The sequence below is a fragment of the Rhinatrema bivittatum genome, chromosome 1 (genome assembly GCF_901001135.1).
Source record: "Rhinatrema bivittatum chromosome 1, aRhiBiv1.1, whole genome shotgun sequence".
NCBI lineage: Eukaryota > Metazoa > Chordata > Amphibia > Gymnophiona > Rhinatrematidae > Rhinatrema > Rhinatrema bivittatum.
The window spans coordinates 54,648,050-54,662,895 of NC_042615.1; the positions used below are offsets into that span (position 1 = coordinate 54,648,050).

General features: G+C 39.4%; 1 protein-coding gene across 1 annotated transcript in view; it reads right to left on the reverse strand.

The window, feature by feature from the left end:
* LRBA (LPS responsive beige-like anchor protein) overlaps nucleotides 1-14,846 on the reverse strand; it is a 1,658,631-nt gene that overhangs the window by 38,036 nt on the left and 1,605,749 nt on the right.

Here is a 14,846-nt window from a genome sequence, read left to right on the forward strand (position 1 = left end):
ATATACCTATAGCCTATCTTAGGCACATCAGTTTCTCTTTTTCTGTACATATTGAGCAAAATAACTTATTTAAGATTACTGCCTTCTGCTTGTCCCTCTTCTTACAAACTCCATTTTTCTTTACTGTTTCATTTTTTTTCATCTCTCATAGTCACAAAATATTTGGCATCAAAACCCTATAAGGGACTCCAAAATGTTAAAGCATTAACAAAAATATGCCTAGAATCCCCTTTTAAATTGTATCAATACAACTTTAAAAAATGTATAAAACTGTTTTTATATAAATGTATGAAACTATTTGATTGTAAATATATTAATTATTATAAAGCCCATCTTTAGAACTTATAACAAAAATATAGCAATTTACAACAATGTTTTTAAAAAACATACAATACATTCATACATCCACATCCTTATTAAAATACAAAAGTGCAATCTGATGCACAGTCATGAAACTAAACCCTAGAATTTTGAGTTCCTGAAGAAGAACTTGAATCCACAGCATTTTAGTCCATAGGATTATGCTGATTTCTGTTTGGATCAAATTGATGGGCTATCTGAAAAAGAAAACTCGACCCAAATAGTAGAAATATCTGACCAGCCAGTTGTTACTCAGTCACAAGTCACATTAGTGGGTCCAGATGAGGAACTGTGTTGAGAGGACCATCCTGTGAGCTGGTCAGAAATGTGTTTTTTTAAACACAGTTGAAGAATTCATTTAACATCCTTGATCTCTGTCCTTCCTCTATAATGTATTTAGTATGAGATGATTTTAAGGAAACATGGTCATTATTAATCAATAGACCCTTATTAAAGGGTTAGTTCCCTCATCCTTAAAGCAGGCTCTGATCCATCCTGTATTTCAAAGGATCATGGATGCTCCAAGCAGTTTTAGATCTTTCTCTAATCTCACCACAGTGGGAAAGTTATTGGAGAAAGTAGTTTATATTCAATTTAATGATATTTTGAGCACCCAATAACATCCTGCATTAGCATCAATGTGCTGAAAGAAATAAAAATAACATTGTCATTGCCATCTTTTTAGACATCTTGGCAGCATATCATACCGTTAATCACACTATTCTAATGTATCGTTTACGTGCTTTAGGTATGGGGGGGGACAGTCCATCAATGGTTCTCTTCTTACTTGTTTGAAAGAGAACAAAACGTAATGAGGATGATTATTCTAATTGGTTAAATAGAAGCATGGTGTTCCACAAGGATCAATTCTGTCTGTAGCCTTATTTAATGCTGATATTCAACAGAGTTCACATTTATGTGGACGATATCAAACTTTTTCCCATGAGATATTTTTAGGCCATTAAACTGAACCATATCTTAGTTTGTCTTACTACTATAAATTCATGGATGGTACTAATAAATTGTTATTGAATTTTAGTAAGACCATTGCATTATGCTCTCATCGGCCATCTGTCATTCTACCAGATTTAAGTCTTTTTCCCATAGTAGTGAACGCTAACATCATTCGGTTCAAAGATGTTTTCAGAAATCTTGGCTTCCTTTTTGATAACCTTCTTTCTTTAGGCCACAGATACAATTAGTCCTAAAAACTGGTTATTTTAGATTGCGAATGCTTCGGCATTTTTGTTATGCACTGGAATGCAGTGATTTTAGAACAATCGTGCATTCCTTAGTATCTACCACAATGGACTTGTAATACAATATACATGAGTCTTCCCAATACCCATGTTCACGCATTGCGGATTTTACAAAATTTGGCCACCCGGTCAGTGATGCGCAGTGCCTCTTGGGAGCATGTTTCGCCACTGCTGTACCAACTCCACTGAAGCAGCATATTAAATTTAAAATCTTGTCTCGTTTTTAAATCTGTCAATATGAATAACCATAACCAAAAGAAAAATCTAATTGAGATGAATAACTCTGTCAACAGTGGCACATCTACAAAAAGAAAGATTGAAGTGAATAACAAATCTCAACTAATATCTTATAAGGAGTCCAGGAAAAGCAATAATCTTAAAGAGAGTACCTGGAAGGCTATGACCACAAATGCTCATAGTTTGGGAAATAAAATCCCAGATCTGCAGGCCCTAATGACTGAGGCAGAATTGGACATTGTTGCTATCACAGAAACATGGTTCACAGAATCTCATGAATGGGATACAACAATACCAGGCTACAACTTGTTAAGGAAGGACAGAGAGGATAGAAAAGGGGGAGGTGTGGCTCTTTATGTTAGAAACAACATCCAAGCATCTGAGCTACAAGGAAGTTGGGGTAAGGAAGAAGCTCTATGGCTCGACCTAAAAAAAGATGACGGAGCGTCCATTTATATTGGAGTGGTTTACAGGCCTCCAAACCAAAAGGAAGAGCTGGACAGAGATCTGGTTGAAGACATCCATAAGATAGGTAAGAAGGGAGAAGTGGTGATCGTGGGTGACTTTAATATGCCAGATGTAGACTGGAAAATCCCATCTGCAGAAACTAAAAATAGTAGAGCGATAGTGGATGCCATGCAAGTATCTTTGTTCAAACAAATGGTGTTGGAACCCACGAGAGAAGGAGCTATACTCGACTTAGTGCTCACTAATGCAGATAATGTCTCAGATGTCCAGGTGGGCGCCCACCTCAGCAGTAGTGATCATCAAACGGTATGGTTTAATATCACTAAAAGAATAGGGAAAAGAACCACAAAGACCCGAGTTTTACAATTCAAAAACACAGACTTCGAGGAAATGGGGAAGTACCTGGAGGAAGAACTTAAAGGATGGGAGAACGAGAGAGATGTGGATCAACAGTGGACCAATCTAAAAGGAGCAATCACCAAGGCAACTGCTCTATATGTTAGAAATGTAAAGAAAAGCAAAAGAAAATTGAAACCTATCTGGTTCTCAAAGGAGGTGGCTGACAAAATTAAAGCTAAAAGAATAGCATTCAAGAAATATAAAAGATCCCAAAGGAAGGAGCACAAAGAAGAATATTTGTATCAACTGAGGGAGACAAAGAAATTAATCAAGTTGGCAAAAGTCAAGCAGAAGAGAGGATTGCCAAGGAGATAAAAAATGGTGACAAAACATTTTTCAGATACATCAGCGAAAAGAGAAAGGTCCAAAGTGGTATAGTGAAATTGAAAGGTGGTAATGATCAATGTGTGGAGAGAGACGAAGAAATGGCAGAAATATTAAACGAATACTTCAGCTCTGTGTTCACTAAAGAAGACCCTGGAGAAGGACCATCTCTACACAACAAGAAACTGGAGGGAAGTGGAATGGATGAAAATCCTTTTATAGTAGAAAATGTGTGGGAAGAGCTAAAGAACCTGAAAGTGGACAAAGCCATGGGGCCTGATGGGATTCATCCAAGGATATTGAGGGAGCTCAGAGATGTTCTGGCAGCTCCGCTGTGTGACCTGTTCAATAGATCCCTAGAAACGGGAGTGGTGCCGAGTGATTGGAGAAGAGCGGTGGTGGTCCCGCTTCACAAGAGTGGGAACAGGGAGGAAGCTGGCAACTACAGACCGGTTAGCCTCACTTCGGTGGTGGGAAAAGTAATGGAGTCACTGCTGAAAGAGAGAATAGTGAACTATCTACAGTCCGGAGAATTGATGGACCAGAGGCAACATGGATTCACCAGGGGAAGATCCTGTCAGACAAATCTGATTAACTTTTTTGACTGGGTAACCAAGGAATTGGATCGAGGAAGAGCGCTTGATATCATATACTTGGATTTCAGCAAAGCTTTTGATACGGTTCCGCACAGGAGACTGGTGAATAAAACGAGAAGCTTAGGAGTGAGGGCCGAGGTGGTGACCTGGATTGCAAATTGGCTGACGGACAGAAGACAATGTGTGATGGTAAATGGAACCTTCTCTGAAGAGAGAGCGGTTTTAAGTGGTGTACCGCAAAGATCGGTGTTGGGACCGGTCCTGTTCAATATCTTTGTGAGCGACATTGCGGACGGGATAGAAGGTAAGGTTTGTCTTTTTGCGGATGACACAAAGATCAGCAACAGAGTGGACACGCCGGAAGGAGTGGAGAGAATGAGACGGGATCTAAGGAAACTGGAAGAGTGGTCGAAGATATGGCAGCTCAGATTCAATGCCAAGAAGTGCAAAGTCATGCATATGGGGAGTGGAAATCCGAATGAACTGTATTCGATGGGGGGGGAAAAGCTGATGTGCACGGAGCAGGAGAGGGACCTTGGGGTGATAGTGTCTAATGATATGAAGTCTGCGAAACAATGCGACAAGGCGATAGCAAAAGCCAGACGAATGCTGGGCTGCATAGAGAGAGGAATATCGAGTAAGAAAAGGGAAGTGATTATTCCCTTGTACAGGTCCTTGGTGAGGCCTCACCTGGAGAACTGTGTTCAGTTCTGGAGACCGTATCTACAAAAAGACAAAGACAAGATGGAAGCGGTACAGAGAAGGGCGACCAAGAAGGTGGAGGATCTTCATCGCATGACGTACGAGGAGAGATTGAAGAATCTAAATATGTACACCCTGGAGGAAAGGAGGAGCAGAGGTGATATGATACAGACTTTCAGATACTTGAAAGGTTTTAATGATCCAAAGACAACGACAAACCTGTTCCATAGGAAAAAAATCAGCAGAACCAGGGGTCACGATTTGAAGCTCCAGGGAGGAAGATTCAGAACCAATGTCAGGAAGTATTTCTTCACGGAGAGGGTGGTGGACGCCTGGAATGCCCTTCCGGAGGATGTGGTGAAGACCAGAACTGTGAAGGACTTCAAAGGGGCGTGGGATAAACACTGTGAATCCATAAAGTCAAGAGGCCGCCAATGAAGAGTGGGTGACTCGCCAGAATGACGGCTACTGCCTGGAGACAATACCCTTATTCAATAAACATACACATGCTTACTGTGACTCCAACATTGCTCTAAGCTTCAACAGCAAGAGGAAATGTGGAAAAATGGATTTACACTCACAAAGAGGGGAGTAGCTGGCTTGTTACGGCGGTTACTACCCCAAACCAAATAAGCCTGATGCTTCACCTTCAATGCACATACAGCATAGTTCTCTGCTTCAACGGCAGGGGAGAAGAAAAAAGGGTTCGCACTCACAAAGTGGGGAGTAGCTGGCTTGTTACGGCGGTTACTACCCCAAACCAATTGTGTCCGATACTTCACTTTCGATGCATATCCAGCATAGCTCCCTGCTTCAACAGCAGGGGAGAAGAAAAACAACCAATAAGGACTGTATAACATAGTCTGGGTAAAACAAATAAGCATGGGTGTAGCTTGCTTATTGCGGCGGTTACTACCCCTACTACCCCTAACTAATCAAGCTAGATATTTCAATGGTGGGGGTGGAAGGGAAATAGAACCAAGAGCTAAGAGAAACAGATAAGTATGAGAGAAAAAAACATGTGAAGCTTGCTGGGCAGACTGGATGGGCCGTTTGGTCTTCTTCTGCCGTCATTTCTATGTTTCTATGAATGGCTTGAATTATTTGGCTAAATTGTTAAAACCATATTTACCAATTATGTCACTTCACTCTCAGGACAAAGGTTTTTTGGCTGTCTCACATATCAAAGACAAGGTCACATGCCTTTTTAGTTATAGGCCCCACCTTATGGAACCAATTGCCTACCTGCCTGCATTTCGTAAATGATTTTTGTTTTTATATTAAACAACTGTAAGCCCACCTTTATCAGAAGGATTTTCAGTAAAATGATTGTCTATTTTAATATAATGATTGTGTATCTTAAGGTTGTTTATTATGTATTTTATTTTTTATGTGAATACAATTTGATATTGATTTATGTAAATGTTGTAAAATGCCTAGTGAGTACAAATATTTTTAAATAAATATATAAATAAAGCCCCTGATGAATATAGAGTCCCCGCTGACTATGCAGGACCCCATACTTAAATCCACAGCAATTATATGCCAACAATGATTTTGTGGTGGAAAGTTTAGAGCCACACTAAATATGAGGGACTCTAACAAAGGCCTCTGTTTCACCCTACAATGGGCTTCCTCATGGGATTTTAATCATGCCTTTATAAAATCATCCAAATGGGGTGTTGCTCAATGAAATATGCATTTTAGCTCTTTGTGTGTTTCTTCAACTTATCTTTGCATATATCCTTTTGTAGACTCAAACTGAACCACAAGAAGACTGACTGGAAGATGCATGATTGTGTTGAAGATGCCTTGTTAGGAACTCAAAATTTGAAGGGTACAGAGGAACTATGTCCAACAATAACAACAACAAAAAACAAAACAAAGGAGGTAACAAATCTCCGTGGAAGGCAAGTTAGCAAGGGGAAAAGGTATAAAGCATCAAAATGTTTATCTAAGGCAATAGCAGAAATAGTAGGCATGGAAAAGACTAGCATTTACAAAGCATTAAAAAGAACAAGAGGGGAACAGACACAATTTTCAGGAGGCTGAGATGGCAGGTAGACAAACGAAGGAACAAAGAAGGGAAAACTGCCCATTCTTTAAGTCAGGGCTCTTTTTCTATTATGGCTATGTTCAGGTCTGGGTCAAATATTGACTCGTACTATATGACAATTAGACCCCCAATTTTCCCCTACCATGAAGTCTAGTAGTATTATCATCATTTGCCAATAAGAGACCACAAAAGTAGGCTCTTAAACATTTTGTCTAAGGAATATCCCTCTCTATAAGGCATCAGAACCTTATCCATGTGTTTCAGTTAAAAAATGTTTGATGTGAAAGATTTGGTTGAAATAGGAATTTATATAATTTTGTTTTATGTTTAAATTTTATGTATTTTATTTTGCTGTACATTGCTTTGGGCATTTTTTAACATTAAGATGATTAACAAATATATGCAAGTAGATAAACAAATCACAACTTCTCCACTCTTAGTTGATGCCACAGTTTCCATGCTCCAGTCCATATACAATAGATTAAAATCCCCTACACTAAGATTTGAGGATTGCAAACATTTTCACATTTCCTTTTGCCATGATGGTTTTTAGGTGAGTGATTTTGTTAACAAGACTGAGTGTTCTTAAACATTTTACTATATTTTAGTATTTTATTGCTTTGAATGTTATTTTTGAATTGCAATTTATGTCTCTTCTTGTAAACTACTTGGAACACTCTTCTAATGAATAAGTAGTACGTACACTGAAATAAACTAAAAAAGAAACATACATGACTCTCCAAGAAGATAGTCTGCATCCCTCCTTTTTTTCTTATTCTTTTTCTATTAGCCATTTCATTAACTAGGCCTCCTTACATCTGAAGCTGTCTCCCAGATACCATGGATGAATTTGGGTTTTCATACCGTTAGCATGTCTATATCTACCAGACTGGTAGATATTATATTAGTGCCATGCATACTGCATGGATCAGATTTCCATTCTAGATTCAAATGAGTATGCCTCAGGCCGATTAAGGTCGGAAACCCTGTGGCAGCAGCATTTACAGCCCCTAGGTGGAAGAAATACCTGATGGTGCAGTATAGACTGAGGATGGAGAGCACTGTATCCTGCCCCCATGTCCACAGGAAATCACAGAGCCATCTGTTATTTAGAAAGGAAAGGAAAAGGGAAGGAGTAACAGGAGATGAGGCCAAAGCCATAAAGATTTTATGGTGTTTCACAGCACTAAATGATAAATAACCATTTATCATAGGAAAAGTAATGCTCCTAAAGTACAAGACACAGTAGTAAAGACTTGGGGGTAATCCCAGTTACGGTTGAAAAGGATAATGCAAGATGGAAGTTTCATATTTGAAGTAAAAATGAGGTTTGTTTTTATTACCCATTAAATTACTGTACAGTAAAAAAAAAAAACCCCAACATTAGGAAGCCCTTGCTGGTTCTTTCTTGAAAAGTTATCAATAAACCATGTCCACTCTATTGCTTTATGATGTCAACTTCAAAAGGAATACGAAGCTCAGGGTATTCGATTTTAGAATGTTTTTTTTCACCTGAAGCTTCATTAAAGAAATATTTAAGTACAATTTAGGTTTTGGAATGAGATGCAAACAGTGAATTTAAGTACTGTTTATCCACATCTAATTTAAAAAGCATTGTTTTAATATTTACTTCACCTTCGTTTAACAGAAATTATTTAAATAACTTTATACTGCTTTCATGTCTAGCTACAGACACTTGTAAGTTTCAGTTCTTAAGCATAAATCATTTTTTCCTGTACTAATGCTGCACATCCATAGGGCTGAGCAGATCAATCATTACTACTTATCTACCACACAAGAGAAGTAAATATAATATCGTGGGATAGTTTTCTAGCACCATAACAAGGATCTTATTAAAGCTGAATTAAATTTCTATATGAACAGAGTTCTTTTCTCTACATCCACCACCTGCAGCAAGTTGAATCCATAGCAATAGGCAATGGTGAACCTGCTCATGGAACCACTGCAGCAGGAAACACACCACAGCTGCTAATAAAGAAAAAAAAAAGAGAAGACTGAATATACTTTTGGGATCCCCGAAGATAAAAAGGAGATCTTGTAAAGCTATTTTTATGCAATAAATCCTGCATTTAAACCTTAAGGGTGTACACAGAGCCCACCATGATCTGGAAGGAGGAGCAACAATATCACAGGAAAAACTGCAAAACAATAACTGATAATTTAACTTATCTAATTGCTCAAAAGCAAAGAAGTATGTAAATGATATCATCTTAAAACAACTAAGTAATGCTGCAAAAAACAGAAAAAGAGAAAAGAAGAGGAGATCCAGAGAACAGCATTAGAAGAGAGGTGCTGAAACAGCCAGAGAAACTGGAAGAGATGACTGATAAACTGCTGAATGATAAGGGCACAATATATGAGAAGGAAAGCAACATAAAACAGACTAAGGACTAGAGTCAAAGAGGACAGCAAATAAAAGACCAGGTAATGGAAAATTCGATAACCGAACTCCTGGACTGCATGGAGATGGACAGGCATGCTGGCGTCCAGGGGAGGGAAAGCTCAAGCTGGCGCCCAAAGGAAAACATATAATCAGTAAAATCCTGCATGAAAGGAACATCAAGTGATATTACAGAAGGAATCCTACTCAAAACGGTGCAGCAAAAATTATTATGCAGAAAATTTTACAAACAAGGACACAAGACTAAAAGAGAAGGAGGACATCTTCTCCGTCTTAGGAACGACGCAGAGAGGGAAAAATTAAACCACTGAGCGCAAAGGTATCACTGGCAGACGAGTACCTCAATGGATCCAGGAAACCAAAAACCCTAAGAAATATCCAGAATATGCTATACTACTATGCTCAAACAACAAACTTAAAATCACATGTGACAGTTTGAAGAAAATAGAGACGATGAAATCAAATGTTTAGAACACCCCCCCAAAGCTTCATGTTTTTTCACATGGAATTTGGGAAGTACAGTTAAATCCCCAAAGATGAAAAAGAAAAGTTCTGGCAAAATGTATGTGAGAATCCCCTAGAGCACCATAGAGAAGCACAATAGCAACCCAGTAGCTGTACAGGGGAATAAAGAAAACATCAAAATTATGGAATGGCCAGAAGTGACATTCTGTTCTATTCTTTACATGTTATTCCACAAATAATGTGCTCAAAGTGTGCTACAACAATCAAACAAGTTATAAATACAATAAAAACAAAGCATCATATAAATTAACAAAAATGACATTTAATACAAATAAAATCTGAAAAACAATAAATAAAAACCCCACTCATTCCCTACTGCAAGCCACACTCTGTCCCAAAAGAACACACAAATTAATCCACTTACTTTTATCCAACCAAGTCACACGCCATATCATCTCCTCAGGTTTCCAATTGCTGCTGAAGAAGTTACTAAAGGAAATCAGGACAAGGAGTACCCCAGCCCAACCTTTGGCTCAAACATTTCATATCTTCCAACTAAGACTTGGCAAACTGCAAATTGATCAGCTAACTAGAACCTACAAGCTGCTCCCTAGAATAGAGGCAGATAGAATATACAATCATGTGGACTCTACCAACATCAAGGCAATAGAACAGAAGGGCAACAAGAAACAAACATATGGAACCAAAGACCAGTCAATGCTGAACAAAGCCATCATGGCCAGCTGTAAGAAAAACAAACAAACCTTAGTATAGCATGACTATTAGAAAGTGTCTGATAGCATCTCACACTCATGGATTATAAATTGTCTTGAAATGTACAGAATAAAGCTAAGATTTAAAGAATAATTTAAGTTCACCACGAAAATGTGGCAAACTACACTTCATCTGAATCAAGAAAATAGACAATTTGTCAATTCAGATATCAAAATCTAGTTAGGAATATTTCAGCGGGATTCTCTGTTGCTACTTTTTTTTCTGCCAGGCATTGAATTAATTCTCCGAACTATGGATTTTGTCTTAATACCAGAGATCCAAATAGCCTACAGATAACATTGCACCTATTATTTGTAGGTGATTTGAAGCTTTACAGTTTTTGTGATCATCACTTAGTAGAATAACTACAAATAGTGAAGAGTTTCTCAGATGAAATCAGGATGCTATTTGGCCTTAACCAATGTGCTAAGGAAACCTCTATTGGAGTAATAGTAACCAAAACTAAAAACCTCTCTCTGACTAAAAGCTGGCATACAAGAGAACTTTAACAGGAAGGTGCAACAATCCAGTTTAAAACACTGAGAGGAAAGATCAGCAAAGAGCACTACAAGGGCATGAACTAATTCTAATGTGTTTCAATAGCGTGAAATAAGATACAAACTGTCAATCAGTTTGAAATCACTGAGCTTTCATACAGCTTTGGAATCTCAACTGGTCCCAAAAAGATCTCAGCCTTTTAGATGTAAGAATAAAAAAAAAAACTTCTCTATGCCCGCAAACTAACCTGGAAGAACTAATATGTCCTGAGACTATACATCCTACAAACTGAAGGAAGTATGGCTCTTACAGGAATAGATTACAAATACAGAACTGCTAACATAGGCCTCCAATCGTATTTAGCAGCATCATCAGATCTAAACACGCCAAAGGACCTCCAAGTGTACCGAAGTTCGTTCCTATGTATTTTATACCCTTTGAAGCTTGCTTTCAGAAAAATGCAAGTAATAGGAAGAGAAGCTAAGAGTAAGTCTGAGAGATTGTGCCTGCACCTGACATAGCCTGCAAACACCTCCTCAAGGACACTAAACACGTCTTCCATGGACAGGTTTCTTTGCATGGCCATGTGCTTTCCTTTTCCGTGGTGGTACTTAGGTTACAAGAGGAAATTTCCTTCCCTCAAAATTGGAAAGCATGTGGTATGGACCAGGGTAGAAGCACCACCATAAAAAAAAGAACAATTAGGAAACAATCAGTGCTGAACTGCCTGAGGAACATTTCCTGCTTGTAACAGATCAAAAAAATGCAGTTAACTGAGCAGAACTCTATAAAGGAAGTTATTAGAAAAACATGATATGATTTTAAATTTTGCACCGTTTTGTGGAAAGCATATTTTTAAAATACATTTTAATTCTAAAAAAGACAATAAGTTGAAGGCGAGGAGATCAGGGGGAATAGAGGGATTCAGGGGAGTTGGAAACAATATAAAACTGAAGAAGTATAGAATTCAGCATGTGAGAAAGCACAGAACAAAACAGTGAACTGGCACAGCAGTGGAAATCGCCACCCGGTCACACTGTGGGGCAGCGGCAGAAAGGAGATAAAGATCAAGAACTGCACTCGCCTTTGCCAGAGACAGACAGCAAAACCCGTGATGCGACTCCCAGATCGGAGTGGAGAAAAGCAGCCTGAGGACTGACAGAATAAGCCACAAACAAAGCCAGATGCTCGCAGCACTTTGAAATAACAGCTTTTAACAAAGCTTGCTGTCCAAACATTTTGGTGTAGGAGAAAGTTCTAACGCTATTTATTTTCTTTCCCAAACTCAGGTGTCATATTTAAGCAATGGCCTGTGTTTTGCTTTTAATTCAAGCAATCTGACTGGCTGAGGCAGACATTGGATCATCACTGCAACGCTGGTGGGGTTTTTGTTTAAACTGCCATTTAACACTCGGATCCTGAGGCATCCTGCTTTTAAAGGGTTGGCCTGAACAGCTCTCAGGCAGGAGGAAAAAAACCTGTTTCCATCCAGTGAGGCAGGACCCCTACACACCCCTGGTTATTACTAACTGACACCTTCACCTTCTAATCATAAGGGAGAACTTTGTGCTTCCTGCTGCAGTTTAGACTCCACTGCATGAAACTTGGTGTGTGCCAGCAGCAAGCAGAAACGGAGGTTTGGTGTGCTTGGTCCCTGCTGGGAGAGGCAGAAAAAAGATGGTGCGAAGTTCCCTAATTTTCCAGAGGTCAGAGGGGACAAATCCCTTCCAGCTCAGCCAGGAAGGAGACGGAAGTGCTGATATGTCCCTGACGCTGTACTTTCCATAAAATGTACAACTACTTGACTTTGGCAACACACGCAAAATTGTCATGTCAATAAAATTCTCTGAATCTGACTGGGTCTTCTCCACCGGTTCTAGAAGTAGAGAGCTAAAAGCGAAAGTAGAATCTACCTTGTGAAAACCCTTGAGGTGAGTCATTCAAAAAAGTACAACTTACTCACACCAGTGGGAACCTGATCAGTGTAGACAAAACCCTTTCAAGTGTCCCCCAGCAGTAAGGAGAAATGACCGGGCCTTTACAGTTTCCAAATTACTCTGCTTGCAAAATAGAAAGGAACTACCAAAACACATGCAATTGTTATAAAGATAATCAGAGAGCTTTTACCACTGACTTCTACCAGGTTCAGAGACCTGACACTTTTAACCTCTCCCAACCAATTCTTCCATCTCCTTGGTTTTGTTTTTTGTTTTGCCTTTTTGACTCTGCTTCTTGGATCTTAACATAAGAAGTTCCCTTACTGGGTCAGACCAAGGGTCCATCAAGCCCAGCATCTTGTTTCCAACAGAGGCCAAACCAGGCCACAAGAACCTGGCAATTACCCAAACACCAAGAAGATCCCATGCTACTGATGCAATTAATAGCAGTGGCTATTCCCTAACTAAACGTGATTAATAGCTGTTAATGGACTTCTCCACCAAGAACTTATCCAAACCTTTTTTAAACCCAGCTACACTAACTGCAGAGCTTAATTGTGCATTGAGCTTCATTCAACCAGCTGCATACAGGGCCATGACCTTGTTTCTCATCTCTGCACAGTTGGTATTTTAAAGGGGAAGAACTTCCTTTATCCAGAATTGCAACAACACTCATTTAGGTTCTCTTCTTTCCATGCTTGTTTTTTTTCCGCCTGTGTATATTTTCTGTGTTAAAATTTCAGTAAAGGGGTTTTGGTTGCATTTGCATTGAAATCTATAAAAAGTGAATAGAGTTGCGTTGCTCTGAGTAAAGTCTGCTAGTTGAAACTGAAGAATGGAAGTTGCTTTTCTTTCCTTTTCCTGCCATACTGTGGGCCTGTATGCGGGGAAGACTAGGGGTGACCAGTAGGAGTAGATACTTCCCCCTCGAGGGTAAACAAAGCTTCCTATTACATTTTTGTCTGTGTTCAGAGTAAATTCATTATTTATGGTGATACCCTTGGTGTTCCATATATACGTACCCAGAGGGAAGTCTACACTACCACTACACAATCTCTACAACATTCCTTTTTATTTGCCGACATGTTTTATTCCATGCAGCCCTGCTGGAAATTTTTTTTTCTTTTGCCTTGTGGTTTCAGCTAAAAATACCCCTAGTTCTTCCCTAGTTTTTATCTTGGGTATTTTTCTAAGTTTCATTTTTTCTTATAATAACCCTGCTGAGCTGGCCTGTGCTCTTTCTGATGCAACAGTCGCCAGAGGCCTGCCAGGACAATGTGTTTCTTCTCTTAGGACCATCACATTTTAGAGAAAAATATTCTCATTTGATTTCACTTCTTTACCATGTAAGAGAAGCAGGCCAGCAACTTCAAGTCCCTTTTCAAGTGCAAGTGGATGATATCTATCACTGACCACCATGGGAAATGTCTGGGAAAAGACCTTGATGAGTTGAGCTATGGCATCTGTGCAAAAATGTCAACCACAATGTTTTGGGTTGGGAAGGACAGGCCTTTTGACTTTCTTGCCGGTGAACAAAAGTCCAGGTTATCACAGCTGGCATCAAAGGCTTGATACGAGGACCAAAGATTTAGCTGCATTGACTGCCAGTGGCCAAGTTGTGCCAAAGCAGCCTGCAACCATGTCAGTTTCTTAGTCAGAGGACAGGCATAGGAGACAAATTTCACTTCTCCTTCTCTGAATACTTGATCATGGAGTCAGAGACTGCACCAAATGGACACTCTAACACCTCAACATACCTCTTTAATGCATGACTCAGTGAAAGGAAATGTAGAAGGTTGTACACCATCCAAAACAGCCACATTTGAAGGTGAGTTCTGCCCCCCAGTCACAGATAGTGCTGTGCCATTTCTTAGTATTCCAGCTCAGATCCTTCTATATTTACCTTCAGGGAACCATGTAGAATGTCTACTGCTCTACAAAGTTGACCCTAGTATTTTCATTGGCACTCTGAGGCAGAGCTAGCTAGGAAAATCACCAAGTGTTCCCTCGACATGCCAAGTGTGTCAAAATCCTGGCATCAAGTACCTTGACTTCTTGGTGCATCAAGTCATCCTGCTCTCAATACATCCCCCTCAGCTCTGATAAGGCTGTCTTGATGCCATCTCAGATCAAACAGGTTCAGTGCAAAAAAAGTAATCTTCTCCTTAATATATCTCAGTCCCAGTGCCCAAAGAGCTGAGTTTTAGGCCACAGAAATCTTCAGCTTCACAGTCATTGCATTCTCCGATATCCATTTGACCTGTAGCCAGTGCCTCATCACATTACTTTGCCAGATCATCGGATACTACAATCCCAGATGAACTAGGCCACTTCAGGACCAAAGTATAT